This window comes from Lygodium microphyllum, chromosome 1, assembly GCF_053477565.2.
Source record: "Lygodium microphyllum isolate KBCC chromosome 1, Lygodium_microphyllum_v1.1.10, whole genome shotgun sequence".
Taxonomy (NCBI): domain Eukaryota; kingdom Viridiplantae; phylum Streptophyta; class Polypodiopsida; order Schizaeales; family Lygodiaceae; genus Lygodium; species Lygodium microphyllum.
This window is the reverse complement of record NC_141135.1, coordinates 70769739-70786292: the sequence shown is the minus strand read 5'-3', so window position 1 is coordinate 70786292 and position 16554 is coordinate 70769739. Positions and strand designations below refer to the sequence as shown.

The 16554-nt window shown below is 43.6% G+C and overlaps 1 protein-coding gene across 4 annotated transcripts in view; it reads right to left on the bottom strand.

The window, feature by feature from the left end:
* Nucleotides 1-16554, bottom strand: part of HESO1 (Nucleotidyltransferase family protein) — a 95053-nt gene that overhangs the window by 67468 nt on the left and 11031 nt on the right. Inside the window, exon 1 of one of the 4 annotated variants that reach the window (XM_087678243.1) lies at nucleotides 11131-16530. The exons of 2 other annotated variants lie outside the window; for them this stretch is intronic. The gene's annotated coding sequence lies outside the window, so the exon portion shown is untranslated. Of the gene's footprint in view, nucleotides 1-11070; nucleotides 11090-11130; nucleotides 16531-16554 lie in introns of those variants that run through there. One more of the 4 variants, XM_087678252.1, reaches the window with a different exon arrangement.

Below are 16554 nucleotides of genomic sequence, written 5' to 3'. Positions count from 1 at the left end.
CTTGGAGTCCTATGATTTGGCGGAGCCTATTACAGAAACCATTGACCATCCTACATGTGGTCATCTAGTCATCCCCTGCATGTATTAATGCATTCAAGAGCAGTTTGTCAGAGTTTGTGTGTTGTTGGAGTGCCACATGCCAGCACAGGTCAGATTTGCACATGCAGCAATCAGACAGGCCACATCAGCAGTTGAACAGACTGATCGCAGTGATGACGTGGCAGCTTTTGCCATTTTCAGCACGTTCTGTGCAATCAACCAAATCAGGCATAAGTCAGCCAGATTTGGCAAGCCGACTGCTATTTTGGCTAGCCCATATTTATTGCTATAAATGGCAGATGTTCAGCACACTTTTAAACACTTCTGATCGCAGATTTCTAGGCTGAGTTCATGGAGACTGTTGCAGACTTCAAGGTGTACAGCAGGGTGACTTCATCAAGGTGGAGATACGCAGGCATACACACTGTGCCTATGTACATATTTGCATTCCTTATTCAGCATTCTCCGTATTGCAGATCTGTGTTCTCTTTCTCTCTCCTCTCCATGTTCACTCTCTTTCTCAGTCTCAATCATACACTTCCGCACCGCTACACTCTGACACCAAGGCCTCAACTACCATGGGTGATACTCCTGACTCAACTTTAATATGTTGGGAATAAAGGGCCACCGTGCCTTCTATACGTGCTCGGGTGTGAACACACCCTTAGCACGTGTACTTTAGTACTATACATATAACTATCACAGAAACCTAAGAAAAGTACAACTCTTTGTACCCACACGTCATGCATCTCACACACACACACACTCTCTCTCTCTCTCTCTCTCTCTCTCTCTCTCTCTCTCTCTCTCTACACCTACCATTGCCATTGCTGAACATCAAACCTTCACTACACGTAGGCCACCACAAACTGGTATCAAAGCTGAAGGCCATCCTGACCGAGCTTCCAGATATTGTTCGAGCTATGACACAACAAGTCACAAGACTATTCAACAATCAAGAGAATGTTGCAGCCTGCGCGCACGCAAACCACAAAAGGTAAGTGATAGGCGAGTTAGGCAGCGCAGACGTCAAGCAGGCACGGGCTAGCGTAGGCAGGCAATAGGCAAGTCAAGCAACCCAAGAGTCGCAAGTGCAAGCAGGCGGCATCAGCACAGGGGGGCGTGCAAGGGATAGGTGACACAAGCAAGTGACGGGGGCAAGAGACACGCAGGTCGCATGCTGCCTGACCAGTTGACATGTCTTTTTTTTAACGAATTTTTTTTCTTTTTCCTTTTTTCCTTGGTGCTCTACAGGCTATCACACGCACATAAGCATAGCTCGACAAATCTCAGAGATTGGGCATGCATCTACTCCTAGAATTTGGGGATTTTGTCGTATGCATGAAGATTTTACTCGGCTAAGCAAAATTTGTGGATTCTTGCACACTCTCGAGTCTTAGAAATTAGGGCTTGTTATGTATGTGCAGAAATTGTAGTGGGACATGTACAATTCTTGAAATTTTGACACATTCGACCCCATACAAATTGGGGCTTTTGCAAATTTTGCAAAGCTTGGATCAAATTTGGTCTTGGTATGTACTTGCAATGCAATTTCATGCAAATTCATAGGACCCCAGTCAAATTTGGGGCTTTTGCAAAATTTGTGGAATTTTGGTAAATTTGGCCTGTGCAATTCATTCGAGAGTTCTGTTTGATGTCATTTGAGCAATTTGAGCTGAGAAATTTTGGGGCTTTTAATGTAGGAGTCAAATTTATGACCGTAGATGCATTTGGACCAGAAATTGCAGCTAAAATTTGGGGCTTTCTCATGAAATCAATGTATTAGCCCATGATGCAACTATAATTGCTTTTGGTGTGCTGTAGCACACATTTCATACCTCTGAAAATTGATCTGCGGGATCTAAAATTTCTGCAATTACTTGAATTTTCATTGCTAGTTGGTACTAGCTTTATACCTTGGTCATTTGTGTGACAATTGGGCTCACATTTGTTGACTTTTGAGTCAGTTTTGAGCTGTAAATCATGGCTGGCAACAGTGATAGCAGCAATCTTTTGCACATTAAGAAGCTTGAGGGTGCACACAACTTTGCTATATGGCAAAAGCAATGCTATAATGTCTTAGTGCAAAAGAAACAAGTGAAGCCTATAAGACAAAAGGGATAAAACCAGCAACCATGGATCCAGATGAGTGGGATGAGTTAGATGAGCTTGCACGCTCTACCATAGAGCTTTCAGCGTTAGACACTTTGCTCTTAAACATGGCAAAAATTAAATCTGCTTATGATATGTGGCAATGACTTGAGGAGTTATATGCTCAGAAAAGTGCAGCCAGCATCTTTATTAGTTGAAATTTTTGATGGACCTTTGTATGAAGGAAGGTACAGCCATGTCTATACATTTGAATGAGTTTAACTCTATTTTCAGCCAGCTGATGGCTTTGGAATTTCACATTGAGGAGGAGTTCAAGGCAACCTTTTTGCTATGCACTTTGCTTGAAAGTTAGGACACTTTTAGGACACCAATGGTGATTTGCATGAGGATATATATATGCAACAACTAGAAGGTTTTGTGGCTAAGGGGCAAGAAAAGATGACAAGTAAACTCTACAAAAGCTTGTATGGGCTGAAACAGGCACCCCGTGAATGGTATCATAAGTTTGATACATTCATGCAATCTTAAGGATTTAAGAGAAGTCAAGTGGATCACTGCTTGTTACCAAGAAGATAGCAAATGGCAACCTTATTATACTAGTTTTGTATGTGGATGACATGTTGATTGGTGGTAGGGATGTTCATGTGTTAGACACATGAAGCAGAACTTACATAGCAGCTTTGATATGAAGGATCTTGGTGAAGCAAATCATATTCTTGTTATGCAAATACTCAGGGATAGATCGAAAGGTCTTCTTTATTTGTCACAATAGAAGTGTGTATCCAAGATTTTACAAGATTTCAATATGGAGGAGGGGGAAGCAATTGGTATACCATTTCCTCCATATGTGAAACTTAGTATAGAGGACAGCCCTACATCTGATGATGAAAAGGCTGGAATAGGCAAGATCGTGTATGCTTCAATTGTGGGTAGCTTCATATATGCTATGGTTGCTACACATCCTGACATAGCATTTGCAGTGGGACTGGTTAGTAGGTACATGGCACATCCTAGTAGAAAGCATTCAAAAGCAATGAAAGGTGTCATGAGATATCTTAAGGGCACAAAGGATTTATGCATCTGCTTTGGAAAGTAAAAGGCATCTGTCGTGGGCTTTACGGATGCAAACTATGTTGGTCATACTGACTGTAGGAAGTCTACTTCAAGGTAAGTATTCACCTTCACAGGGGGAGCAATTTCCTAGATCTCCAGGCTATAGAAGCGTGTTGCACCTGCAAAGGCAAAGTATGTGGCTGCCACTAAGGCATGCAAGGAGGCTTTATGGCTTTCACACCTGGTGGGAGAGCTTGGCATTAACTGACTCCTGTCCTCCATTGTGATAGTCAAAGTGCTATCATGCTTGCACAGATTTCTGTCTTTCATGCAAAGATGAAGCACATACAAGTGAAGTATTACTTTATCAAGGATGTACTTGACAGCAAAAGCATTGAGCTTGTCAAGATACATATAGATGATAATCGTGCAGATCTCGCGAAGGGTCTTCCAACGGAGCGGTTTGCTCATTGCCGACAAATGATGGGAGTTGGATAGCATATGTATTTTAGCTTTGTATATACTTAGACTTAGCTGATTCTTTTCTCAACCTTCATGCACGCTGCCTTTAGGTGGAAAGAAGTTGTTAATAAAGGGCCACCACACCTTTTATGCGTGCTCGAGTGTGAACACACCCTTAGCACTTATACGTTAGTACTTTATATATAACTATCACAAAAACCTAAGAAAGGTACAACTCTTTGTACCCACACATCGTGCATCTCACTCTCACTCTCTATTGTTCCTCGCTCACACACACACACACACACACACACACACACACACACACACACACACTCTCTCTCTCTCTCTCTCTCTCTCTCTCTCCGCCATTGCCATTGCTGAACATCAAACCTTCACTATGCGTAGGCCACCAGATGATAATCTCAAGTAGGGTCGATCTCTTCACTCATATCATACGTGAGATCATCCTGACCAATGGTCTTTCCATATGCTCCCACCCTCATAGTATTCCTTCTTTGGTCCATCTTGGTCTCCCAAACGTTGTTTCTTCAAGTGGAAGAGACTCGGACTCCAAATAGCTGCCCCATATAGAAGTGTGGGTGTAACCAAGGTGATCAAGGTGTCAAAAAGCCACAATTTGGTGCGCAATTTATGAAACTATATGTGAGCACATTGCCTCTCCAATGCACCTAAGGCTACATATGCTTTGCCAAATGAGCCTCTAATGTCTCTCTCCAAGAGAATTATGGTTCTTTCAATGTGACCCCCAAATAAACATACTACCTGACCATCTCCACTGGCTCTCCATCGAAAGTAAATTGGTGCTCAAATCTCGTCACCCAAGCAGCTGAAGTGTTAAATGCCATGCCTTTAGTTTTCCCAAGGTTCACTTTAAGGTCTCTATCTCTGCAAAAAGTTAATAATGCATCCAAGTGTCTATTTAGTCCCTCGTGTGAGTCAAATGTAAGTACAATATCGTCAACATAAAGCAATAATGGTATCAACACTCCAGCTAGGCTAGCTCCAGCCCCACTAGTTCTATCCACATATTCTAAAAATTTCATCTATGTACATCCCAAATAGTATTGGTGAAAGTGGGCAGCCTTGTTTCACCCAATGGTGCTATTGAATATATCTGAGATGCCCTCAGGTGTCCGTACTCTTGATCTCAGGCCATGAATCTAAGCCTATTCACTCAATGCTTGTTCCACAATAGAGCCAGATATTTTGGCCAGCATGTGTCCAATCATGATAGTTTGATAGTTACTAAGTAGCGCAAGGTCTCCACTCTTAAAGAGTGGCATAATAGTATGGTCTGACCAACTAGTTGGAAATCCTTCACAGACTTCCCTATTAAAGATATGAGCCAGCGTTGGTGCCAAGATATCACAAGCATGCGTGAAGTGTTCTACTACTAAACCATCATGATCTTGGGCTTTCCCGTTTTTCAGTTTCCATATGGCATTCCTCACTTTTTTTTTGTGAAAAATCTACAATTTGTTGGTCTTGAGATGGAGAGGAATGGCATATGCTCTTGGCCGAGAACATCATAAACTGTGCAAGCATATTCATGCCAATCATCCGGTCTAGTAATCTATATAGGTGGTTGGCTCTCATGCATCCTTTTCCATGCTCTCTTGCTCTCCGATCCCAAGAACATGGAATATATTTCTGTTTCTATTTTGCTCAAGTATTCTCGCTTCTTTTTGCGTACCAATCATCCGAAGCGTGTCCGAGCATGCTTGTATGTACATATGTCAAGTGCCACCTCTCGCTGAAAATGTGCTTGTCTCTCTGCACTCATCATCATAGCAACCATTCTATGGGGCATTACCTCAAGGAGGCTTATCTGACGGTGTAGTTTGTGGGAAAGCATAGGCCGCTGAAGTATGTATTATCTCGGCCAGCTATCCTATAAACTCATCTAGAGAGGCCTGTATGTCTAGCTCCCTCAATGCATCTCACACAAAAATGCTCCATATATGTGAGATCATTTCCACAAAATCATAGCGTGGTAATTTTGGTATGTGTCATTGTGCTTCATGTATATGCCCATATTGCATTGTGAAAGCTAGAATAGCATGGTTTGTTGTCATGAGAACATGTATTTTTGAAACCTTACTTAACATGTAGATTAATTTTTAATCACATGATTAAGTGTTGCACATGTGAGGTGCAACTGGGATTAGAGTAAATTTATAAGCCCGAGACCCAAGAAAATCACGAGATGTGAAAGGGAAAAATTGCTATAAGTTATGTTGCACAAGTACTTGCTTGGTAGAGGGCTGTCATGAGGACATGTATTTTTGAAACCTCACTTAACATGCGGATTAATTTTAAATCACATGATTAAGTAAACGTTACCATGTGAGGTGCAACTGGAATTAGAGTAAATTCACGAGCCCGGGACCTGAGAAAATCACGAGATGTCAAAGGCAAAAGTTGCTATAAGTTATGTTGCACAGACACTTGGTAATATCTAGTATCAATTGTTGGCCTAGGTCATTCATTTGGCCATAAGTGTCAGTTGGTGACACTAGAGATGTAGCGTTTAATAGTACCTAACGCCGATCTAATGATCAAAGATGGCACAAAGAGACTCCAAAGTGGAAGATGCCTAGCCAATTTAATTACTGGCCAGTCATAATATTTTTCTGGGTACCGAAATAATTATTAGATTAATTTTCAGCAATTAAAGGCTGAAAATTAATATTTAATGATGAATAATGTTGGAATAACCATTTGGGAAGGCTGCCACTTGGCAAACTTGCCCATATAAACTGGTAAAAGGCTAAAGAAGAGAAAAAACGAGATTATTCTTACTGTAGCAAAGGTGGGAGAGCTATGAGCAGCCATGGCCAGCCTATTTTCAGCCATTGTAGCCAACCACGAGTGAGTTTTGAGGAGGTGATTGCAAATTCGAACCCTCCACAACTGGGCAATTGCATCCAAGTACAAGGTGATAGCTAATTCGGATGTCTCAACTATTAGCGACAGCATTTAATGCTGTTGTGGCAGGGTAGCAGCTGCATTTGACTAATTTTTAGTCATTCTTCGCGACAAAACTCTGAATTCTCTCTCTCTACAGCTTTCTCTCTCATCTCCCAGCCATTTCACAACCTTGCTCTGAAGATCTCAATATTTGGAGCCTTGGAGGCTAAGAAACTGAAAATTTCTTTGTTGTAAACCATAAAATACAACAGAAATTAGGGTTTAGCAACCGCCTCGAGAAGCGTGCCAAAAATTGGAGGCTCCAAGATTTGGATTTTTCAGGGCTGAAAGTGAATTTCAGCTAAATCCAGGTGGAGGACTAGCCAGCCATTGAATTTGGGGCATTTCCATCATTTCCATCGTCTATGAAGTGAGTGAAGGCCAATTAAGTGTTCGAATCAAGGGGCAAAACAAATTGAAGACTTGCTGGTCACTTTGGACAACAAGGGGAGTTTGGATTGTGAAGGGGATCGAGAGAATCCCATTGTAAATCAACTTCTTCTTCAATAAAGCTAAAGAAATACTGACAAGGGCACCAATTTTGGGGCCAATCAGGTGTGCATTGTCCAAGATCAGTAGGTAAATTTGTATTTTCAGATTTGCATTTACTATTTGCTGCTGTAATTAAGTTGTAATCAGGGATTTACCTGTTAGCAGAGTATTTGTCAGCTCATGTGTGAGTCTGAGCTTGATCTGGGCTGGGCATTTTTATTAGGTATTTTAGGTATTTTTCTGGTGTGGCATTTTATGCCATTGGGGCATTTTATGCACCAATCGGCCAGCATTAAATGCTGTCCGACCAGCATTATTGCTCCCCACTTTTTCAGCCTATTTATACTCAGTGGCTCCTCCTCAGTCAGTCACTTCATCTTCACCATCTGCAGACTGAGGAGCCAGTGCCAGTGCCCACGCAGCCAGTGACTCATTGTTGTATGCGACTGTCTTGTGTTCAGATATATGGATTCCATTTCCCGTGCATACATCTGAGTTCTCATCTGTATCGTGTTCTTTTCTTTTCTCTTTTTGTCTTGTGTTTCAGCAGTTTATTTCAGCACATGTTTATGCTTCCACCGCTGCTCCACTTCTGACATGGTATCAGTTTTCAGGATTTGTGTTTCTGCTGTGTTTTCTTGCTGATTTCAGGACTGTTTAGTACCCCTGCTGATCTGACGACTGCTGTCGCAGCCAAGCGACCTGTTTTGGGGCTGTTTTCAGCCTGCGTTTTTTTGCAGTTTTGCCATCGCCTGCTGCCTCCGCACCCTCTGCTGCCTACGCACCCTCTGCTGCCTGCGTTTTTCATCTGCAGCTGCTGGCGACAGTTTTCTACCTGTTTTTCTTCAGTTTACAGTCTGCGTTTTGCTGATTCAGCATCTCTCGTGGCTGGGTGACTGCTCCTTCAGGCCGTTTTCTCTGTTTTTGGCAGTTTTTGACTGATTTTTTGACTTTCTGCATCAGATTTTGTCTTCTATTGATCAGATTTTGGGTTATATTGCATGTGAACTCTCATTTTCTGTAGTCTGTGCTTGTGTTTTGGCTGTGTTTCCTCTCTAAATTCCATCTCTTCTCTACTTCTCTTCTTATCCTCTCCATATGGCTCCTCCGTGCACTTCCACTGATGATAAGTTACATGGACCTGATTATCTCACATGAAGTGCTGTCATGAAAGCTTGGTTTGTGCAGAAGCGGCTATGGTACATCGTCTGTGGAGCTATTGCTCGACCTCTCCGTCCTTTTCCTCTTCCTGAAGATTTTGATGAGGACAACCATGCGACATCCTTGAGATTACAGGAGCGGCTTCCGGCACATTATGGAGGCGAGGCTTATGTAGCTTCAGAGAGGGGTAACGGGAAGAAGAAGTCGAAGGCCCAGTGTTACCACTGTGGCAAGAAGGGACATTTGCAGAAGGACTGCAAGAAGTTAGCGGCTTCCAGGAAGGAGCAGAAGACGAAGCGGGATGCTGACTCTACCGATGAGTCCTCTCCTTCATCAGACTCCGACTCCGATCCTCTGACCAAGGTGAAGTCCAAGGCGCGGAAGGGATCCTCTTCTTTGGATCGCGGGAAGGGCTTGGTGGCCCCTTCCTCAGCTGCTTTCTAGTGGTGGTGATGAGGTCATCCCTCACGACTCTCTTGTGCCAGAGAGGGAGTGTGAGTGGGTGTTCAGATGGGGCAGCCGCGCCTCATCTATACATTTATACAGGTGCACAGGTTCTAGAGAGGGACGTTCCTGACGCATCGACTTTCGTCTGGCGGAATCAAATCCTGGAGCTGGGATTGACATCCAGGTTCATGCTGAGCTGGTTATCTGACAGAGAGCGGGAGGCTTTCGTCTGGAGCTCACATGAGGGGACACTTTGGCGGTCTGGCCAAAGGCAGGGAATCCATGGTCACCTATGTTCAGTGGCATTTTTGACAGGATGGTCTTGTATGCTACTGCGAGACATTGGTGATGCACACAGAGACATGCTATGATCTTCTCTATTTTCAAGTGTTTGGTATGATCGACATCGACATCAGGTTCTCTCCGAGGCACCTTGGTGGTGGCTTGATCACCCACTGCTTGGGTATCCATGGTTCTACTTGGTGGTTCTATGTTGTATAGTTTCTGATCCCTTTTCATTGTACTATTGTCTTGTATCAGATCCCTCATGATCTGAGAGAGGGTGTTAGCAGAGTATTTGTCAGCTCATGTGTGAGTCTGAGCTTGATCTGGGCTGGGCATTTTTATTAGGTATTTTAGGTATTTTTCTGGTGTGGCATTTTATGCCATTGGGGCATTTTATGCACCAATCGGCCAGCATTAAATGCTGTCCGACCAGCATTATTGCTCCCCACTTTTTCAGCCTATTTATACTCAGTGGCTCCTCCTCAGTCAGTCACTTCATCTTCACCATCTGCAGACTCTGTGGAGAGAGGAGCCAGTGCCAGTGCCCACGCAGCCAGTGACTCATTGTTGTATGCGACTGTCTTGTCTTCAGATATATGGATTCCATTTCCCGTGCATACATCTGAGTTCTCATCTGTATCGTGTTCTTTTCTTTTCTCTTTTTGTCTTGTGTTTCAGCAGTTTATTTCAGCACATGTTTATGCTTCCACCGCTGCTCCACTTCTGACATTACCATCCATCCACGGAAGGAAGGTTGGTTTTATTTACTGCTAATCCAATTGGTTTATCTAAGATTTCAAAGCTTTTTATGTCAAGTAGCAAGTTGGGTCATCCAGTCAAGCAGTCCAGTATGGTTGACCCTCTCTTGTTATTCTATCATGTGAAAGCATTAGGTCCTGGCCACTATGGCAGCCCATTAAGCATGGCCAAACCATGTGCACTTCCCAATGCCAGTAAGTGTGTCCCATATTCTGTTCTCTCTCTATCTTGGGCTGATCTGACTAATCCCACTTCATCTAATGCAATATCTCTGAACATCTCATTGCTAGTGTCAAACAAAGCAGATTGGTTGCTTCCTCTATGTGTATTAAAGTCTCCTCCTAGTAAAACATTCCCAATGCTCATAAATCTCATTATGTCCTCATATAGTAGTGTATACAGGGATGCCTCTTAAGGGGCAAACTTAGAGTATGCAAGGGGAAAGTTACATATGGCTATATATATATATATATATATATATATATATATATATATATATATATATATATATATATATATATATATATCGAGTTCTATTTGTAAGGAACCTAATCCACATGTATCTTGCCTTTGCATCTCTATGTACCACTTGGATTGTATGTCCGAGCTCTTCTCTAAATAGAATTGCCACACCTGATCCCCTCGTCTCTCTAACCCTCCGAGGCTGAGGGCAATATGTACTTTCCCATCTATATCCATATACATCAGGTAGACAACCGTCTTTACACTGGTGTGTCTTAGTATATATAGCAATATCGATCCCTTTGCAAGTATCCTCAAAATAACCTGCATCTGTCTTAAGGGAGCCATTGCAATTCCATAGTGTGAACTTCAAGGTCTCACATTGAGAAAGCACTTCTTCCGTTTACACACTTCATTTAGGGTTTCGCACTCATAGCTCCGAAAAGAGCTAGTGTCCACATTTTGGTCACTTTTTTAGTTGACGCCCACACAGTGGTGCGTCACCCTAGACAACTTATGCCTATAAATAGACAGTCACTTCATTCATTCTACATCCACTTCAATCATTCTTCACCCCTCTTTTTTCGTCACTCTTCCCTTTTCCCTCCTGTCTCTCTGTAAAGAAATACCCTAACACAGAAACATAAACAGAAACCGTACGACAAAGCACTAACTGATAAAAGAACACAATTAGGGTTAGGATAACTCAGAGACAATGAACATACTAAATGAATGAAGTGATATGACTACTGAATATACGATGCTCATGCAGCAAACACACTATGCAGTGAATGAATGCTAAACCTCGAACTCCTGTATCTCAAGGATCAGGGCAAGGGTAATGAGCTGGAGAGTGTGTCGTACTCTGAACAAATCTTGAATCGAAGCAAGGCAGCCTCCAGATGTCGAACACCAGTAAATGTAGCAGTGAGAAGCTGGATCTGATACAGACAGCAATGAGGAGAGAGAAATACTAAAAACGTAAGCAACAAGTGAGAGAAAGACTAAAAACACAACCTACAGGAGAGAGACTAAAAACGCAAGCAAGACACCCTGCAAGAGAGAGAGAGAGACTAAAAACGCAAGTAGGACAGCCTGTCTATGAAGGAACAACAATCATCCAGCTGAGATCGGCTCCAAACTACGAGAAGAGGGCTGGAAATCAGGTACCAACTTATGTAGACAGCAATGGACAGCTTCGGCTGAGATGTCCTCCGCAAACGAGGTGTGAGCAGCAAGCTGAAACACCTGAAATCTGCAAAACGAGATTGAGGGCTAAATGAAGGGCAACATACGTATTTATAGAAAGTTTAGGCCCTCCCAAATGATGGCACAAACTCTAGGCGAATAGTGCCTAGCTCAACCTGCTCTCTGGAAAAGTGGAAGTGGACTCCCACATGCTGTGGCTGTGGTGTGATGATCAGATTGCCCGCAAGGGCAATGGCACTCTGGTTGTCGCAACAAACAACTATGGGAGAGTCACATGGAAAGGGAGTGCCGCCAATAAACTCCTCAAATAAATGGCCTCAATGGTGCCATTGAAGAGAGCCTGGTACTTAGCCTCGGCCGTGGAAACCGCCACCGTCTCCTGCTTACGGCTGGACCAAGAAATGGGAGCCCTGCCCAAGGTAAAGAGGTAGCCGCCATGGGAACGCCGGGTGTCAGGATCTCTTGTCCAATCAAAATCAGTATACCCCTACAAACATAAACCAAGACCATATCTCAGGCCATAAGAATAAGTACACCGCAAATAACGCAGCACACAAAGACATGCAATCCAATGTGACATCCTAGGTGCTGTGAAATACTAACTGAGTATGCTAACTGAGTAAGCTAAATCTAGCCTAGTGTGAATTAACCAAAGAAGTTTTCCTACAATAGAACAATAGGTATGTTCATTAAAGGGCTGTCCTAGGGTATCCTTCGACAAGTGGACAATAGGATCTAGAGGTGTGGCCACTGGCTGTGGCTAATCCTGAGTATACTGAACCACGAGCTGAAGTGCGTACTTCTGCCGTGACACAAAAATACAGCCCCCAAAAAGAACTACCTCCATCCCCAAGAAATAGGACAACAAACCAAGGTCTGTCATCTCAAATGTAGCTTTAAGTTGAGCCCTTGATTTCCGCTATGGCAACAGAATCTGAGCCTGTGATGAGTAAGTCATCAACGTATAGCAGGATATAGCTAACCCCCTCTGCAATAGATCGAACATATAAGTTCGGGTCATAAGGGGTAGAATGGCATTTGCGAGTCTGCAATAACTCATCCATCCTATGGAACCAAGACCCCGGCACTTGTTGCAACCCATAAAGAGCTTTATGCAAGCGGAATACCTTATCCCTAGGGTTCCCTGAAGGAAAGTCCGATGGCTGCTCCACATAGACTTCCTCCTCCAAGAAACCGTTCAGGATGGCACTCTTGACATCCATCTGATGTATCAGCCAACCGTGGGGTGAGCGGCTAGCGCGAGTAGCAACCAAAAGAAAGTCAACCACGCAGTAGAGGCAAAGGTCTCTTCGTAATCAATGCCATGCTTCTGTCAAAACCCTTGCACGACAAGGCAATCCTTGTAATTGTCTAAAGTCCCATTAGCTTTTAGCTTGGTCCTAAAAATCCACTTTGTCCCAATGACTTTCTTGTGGCTCGAACAATCCACCAATGTCCAAGTCTCATTTCGATCAATACTCTCTAGCTCCTTCTCCATGGCCTCTCACCATTGAGGGCGCTGAAGAGCCTCCTACCATGTATCCGGCTCAGAATGCGCTATATAATCAGCTGTAAACAGCAATGCAAATGATGCCTAAGGAGCAAGCCAACAATTCTTCTAGGTCCTTCCGGAGTGGAATTCAGTGGTAGGATCCCCGAACCCCTCGTGGTTTGCTGGTACCATCGAGGTAACAGGTCTCGAGGAGGGGGCCTGGGAGCGGAAGAATCTACGGAAATATCATGAGCGGGAAGTATACCAAGCTCAATAAGCACGATCTCTGATGATGTGGAAGAAGGAATACGATCAGAATCCTATGCAGAGGCCTACAGGAGATCGCTCTCGTCAAAGATGGCATCCCGCCTAACGATCACCTTGTTTGTCTGAGAATCAAACAAACAATAAACTTTGGCTTTAGAGGAATATCCCACAAAAATAAGGAGATCACATCGGGGAGTGAGCTTTTCTAACTTGTCATCAAGCGTGTGTGTGTATACACACAACATCCAAAGACTTTGAAGTGGGAAATAACAAGCCGAGAGCCAAAAAATGCCTCATACGGGGTCTTCTAAGCAAGAGCCGTAATCGAGCACTGGTTGAGGATGTATACCGAAGTCTTAACAACCTCGACCCAAAGGCGCTCATGGCGCTCTGCTACAAACAGCATAGAGCGTGCCATTTCCATGACTATCTGGTTCCTACGCTCTATGACTCCATTCTGAGAAGGGGAGTTGGTAGAGGTGAGCTGACGGGAGATGCCATGCTTTTGGGGAAACTCGGAAAACTCATGGGAGATGAACTCACCACCGCTATCACTCCTCATGCAACCGACACGACAACCAGTCTGGTAATGAACCATGGTTACGAACCAACAACACCCAAGCAAAAAAATATATAAAAGCATCTGACTTATGCTTGAGAAAGTACACCCACATGTATTTGGAATGATCATACACTATCAAAAAGAAGTACAACATGCCATTCTAGGCGACAGTGGATGTCGGTCCACAAAGATCAACATGAATCAATCTAAGAGTCGCCTCAGCACGATGTGAGGTCTACTGAGGGAATGGAGTACAGTGCTGCTTCCCAAGCTGACATACTTTACAAACATCTTGAGCTAGCTTCAAGCGTGGAAGGCACTTAACCAACTCACGGCGTCACAACTCATAAAGAGAGTCATAACCAAGATGCCCTAAGCAAAAATGCCAAAGGCGCTCATTGTTCGTAGGCTCCCGAGATGTGGCTAAGGCCTGGAAGCTATGAAACACGGAGCCCGCAGCTGTCGGCTCGGTCAGAAAATGTGTCATGTGGTATAGGACATTAGGCTGTGCCTCACCGCGAGCAATCACTAAACCAGTCTAAGAGCCAAGGACCTTGACTGTGGTTACTATAAAGAAGACTGCTCGTCCCAACTGGTAAAGCTGCTGAACAGATAACAAGTTCACCCCAAACTAAGGGACGTGATATACATTGTCCAGCGAAGCCAAATCTAGACCCTTGTCAATGGCAAAACTAATGTAACCTTGAGCCCGAATCTTAACCGAGGAGTTGTTTCCTACGCAGATCCGTCCAGCTGTAGGGGCTCGGGAACGGAAAATGTCCGCTATAGGAGTCATATGATGTGTAGCTCCACTATCCACAATCCAAACAGGAGTGCTCGGTTGTGACAAGTGGGCCTCTACGGTAACCTTGTCAAGAGGCAACTCACAGATGTAGGCAAAACTCGCATCTAATGTCTCTATGGAGACGGTGTGGACCTCTACAGACCAGTCACACACAAGCCCTCTGAAGTTGAGAATGTTATCAACTGAGATGGCTAAGCGGTGGCAGTATGAGTCTGACCTTTAAACTATCCCTTGCCATCACCCTACCTCCCTTGCTGGGGGTTGCCCGACTGAGGGGCGGGGGTCTGTAACTTAGGTTTTTGTGATGTGCCTTGTGCCTTTGATCGACACTCGTTGTCAAAATGGCCAGCCTTTTGACAATGTTGACAATACCTATTCTTTTTAGGTACATTCTGCCACCCAAGTTTGAGAGATTGGAATGTTCCTTGTGATTCCTTGGATTGATTTTGCTTTTGATTTTGATTTTGATTTTGATTTTGAGTAGAGGTTTGGTTTTGTTTTCCCTTCCCTTGTTGCCCTTTCTGAGAATGAGTAACAAGAGCCCCCTCTGAAGAGGAATTCATATGAAACTGATCGAACAATCGTGCGTAACGCAACAGCTAACACTCAAATTCATAGAATGTAGGCATGGTAGGCTTAGAAATTATACTTTCCACAAAGTTAAAATATTTCTTGGGGAATTTATTTAGGAACAATGTGACCTAATCGCCAAAGAACTTGGGAGTCCCCGTAGTGAATACTCAGCCAACTTGACTTTCAAGTCGTCTCGGTCAGTGATTTTGAAAAGCTGGAGCTCATGGTCAAGATTGATATGACGTCCGAGCCGCATAGAGGTCAGTTAAGTGTGCCCTTCGCTCAGACGCTAAGTCAAAATACTAAAGCTGAGAATGAAACTCAAGCAATAAGCCCTACATTAGCTCGACAATAGTGGAGGCATTCCTAGCCTTCCATGAGCGGACGGCCTCGAATGGAACAAGTGCGGGATCGAGTTGGGATTCCAACCCTGCACAAGATCCCATAGAATCTAGGAGTCAAGGACATGTCTCATCAAGTTTGACCAAGTGGTAAAGTTTGACCCATTAAAACAAGTCTTGTCATGCTTGGCAAAAGACGAGCTAGAACCATGAGGTGTTGGATAGATGGGTTAAGATGGTAGAGGTGGATATGTCTAATAGGTAGAAGAAGGGGGTAGAGGTGGGTAAGCAAAAGTAGGCTGTGAGTGTCCAACGAGTGCCGATTGAGGCGGAGGCACTGGAACATGAATGTTTCTATAAGGTGCCGATGTAGGTGGAGGCACTGGGACACGAAAGCCCTATCCAAAGTGAGGCTGGGGCACAACAGTATGACCAAAAGGTTCACTAGGTAAACCCATAGAGGCAAACTATAGAGTCAACTGATCCACACTCCGAAAAGACTGGGGGGATAACCAAACTGCAATGATCCTGAAAATATATGTGAAGTAGGTGGAACACCACCCGACTGAGGAAACAATGAGGTCCTAAAGGATGTGTTTATGTTTCCATAACCCCCCCGTGTGATATATAGTGCGACATGAGGTGTCTGAAATGGAAATGTAAATAGTATAAATGGAAGTAGAGAAGCAACAAAAGAAAGTGGTGGGATGGGTGGGTTTTGAAAATGTGGTATGTGAGGTGCAAATGCATTTTGTTCATTTTTAATATTTAATGATTGGAAATGAAAGTGTGAAGATGATGATGTACCATGCATTGAAGAAAAAAAAACACCAAATTCATTCTGATTTTGTGAAGTAGACTGAAAAGAAGGAAGGTTAGAAGAAGAGGTACCTGGCTTTTTCTTATAATCCCCATGACGTGTATTAACATACCAAAATTGGTCCTCAAGAGGACCTTTTCCATAGTCAACAGACTGGACTCTTTCTTCCACATAATCTCTACCAAAATATTGCAAAGCAAAAGAGGTAACAGAAGAAGG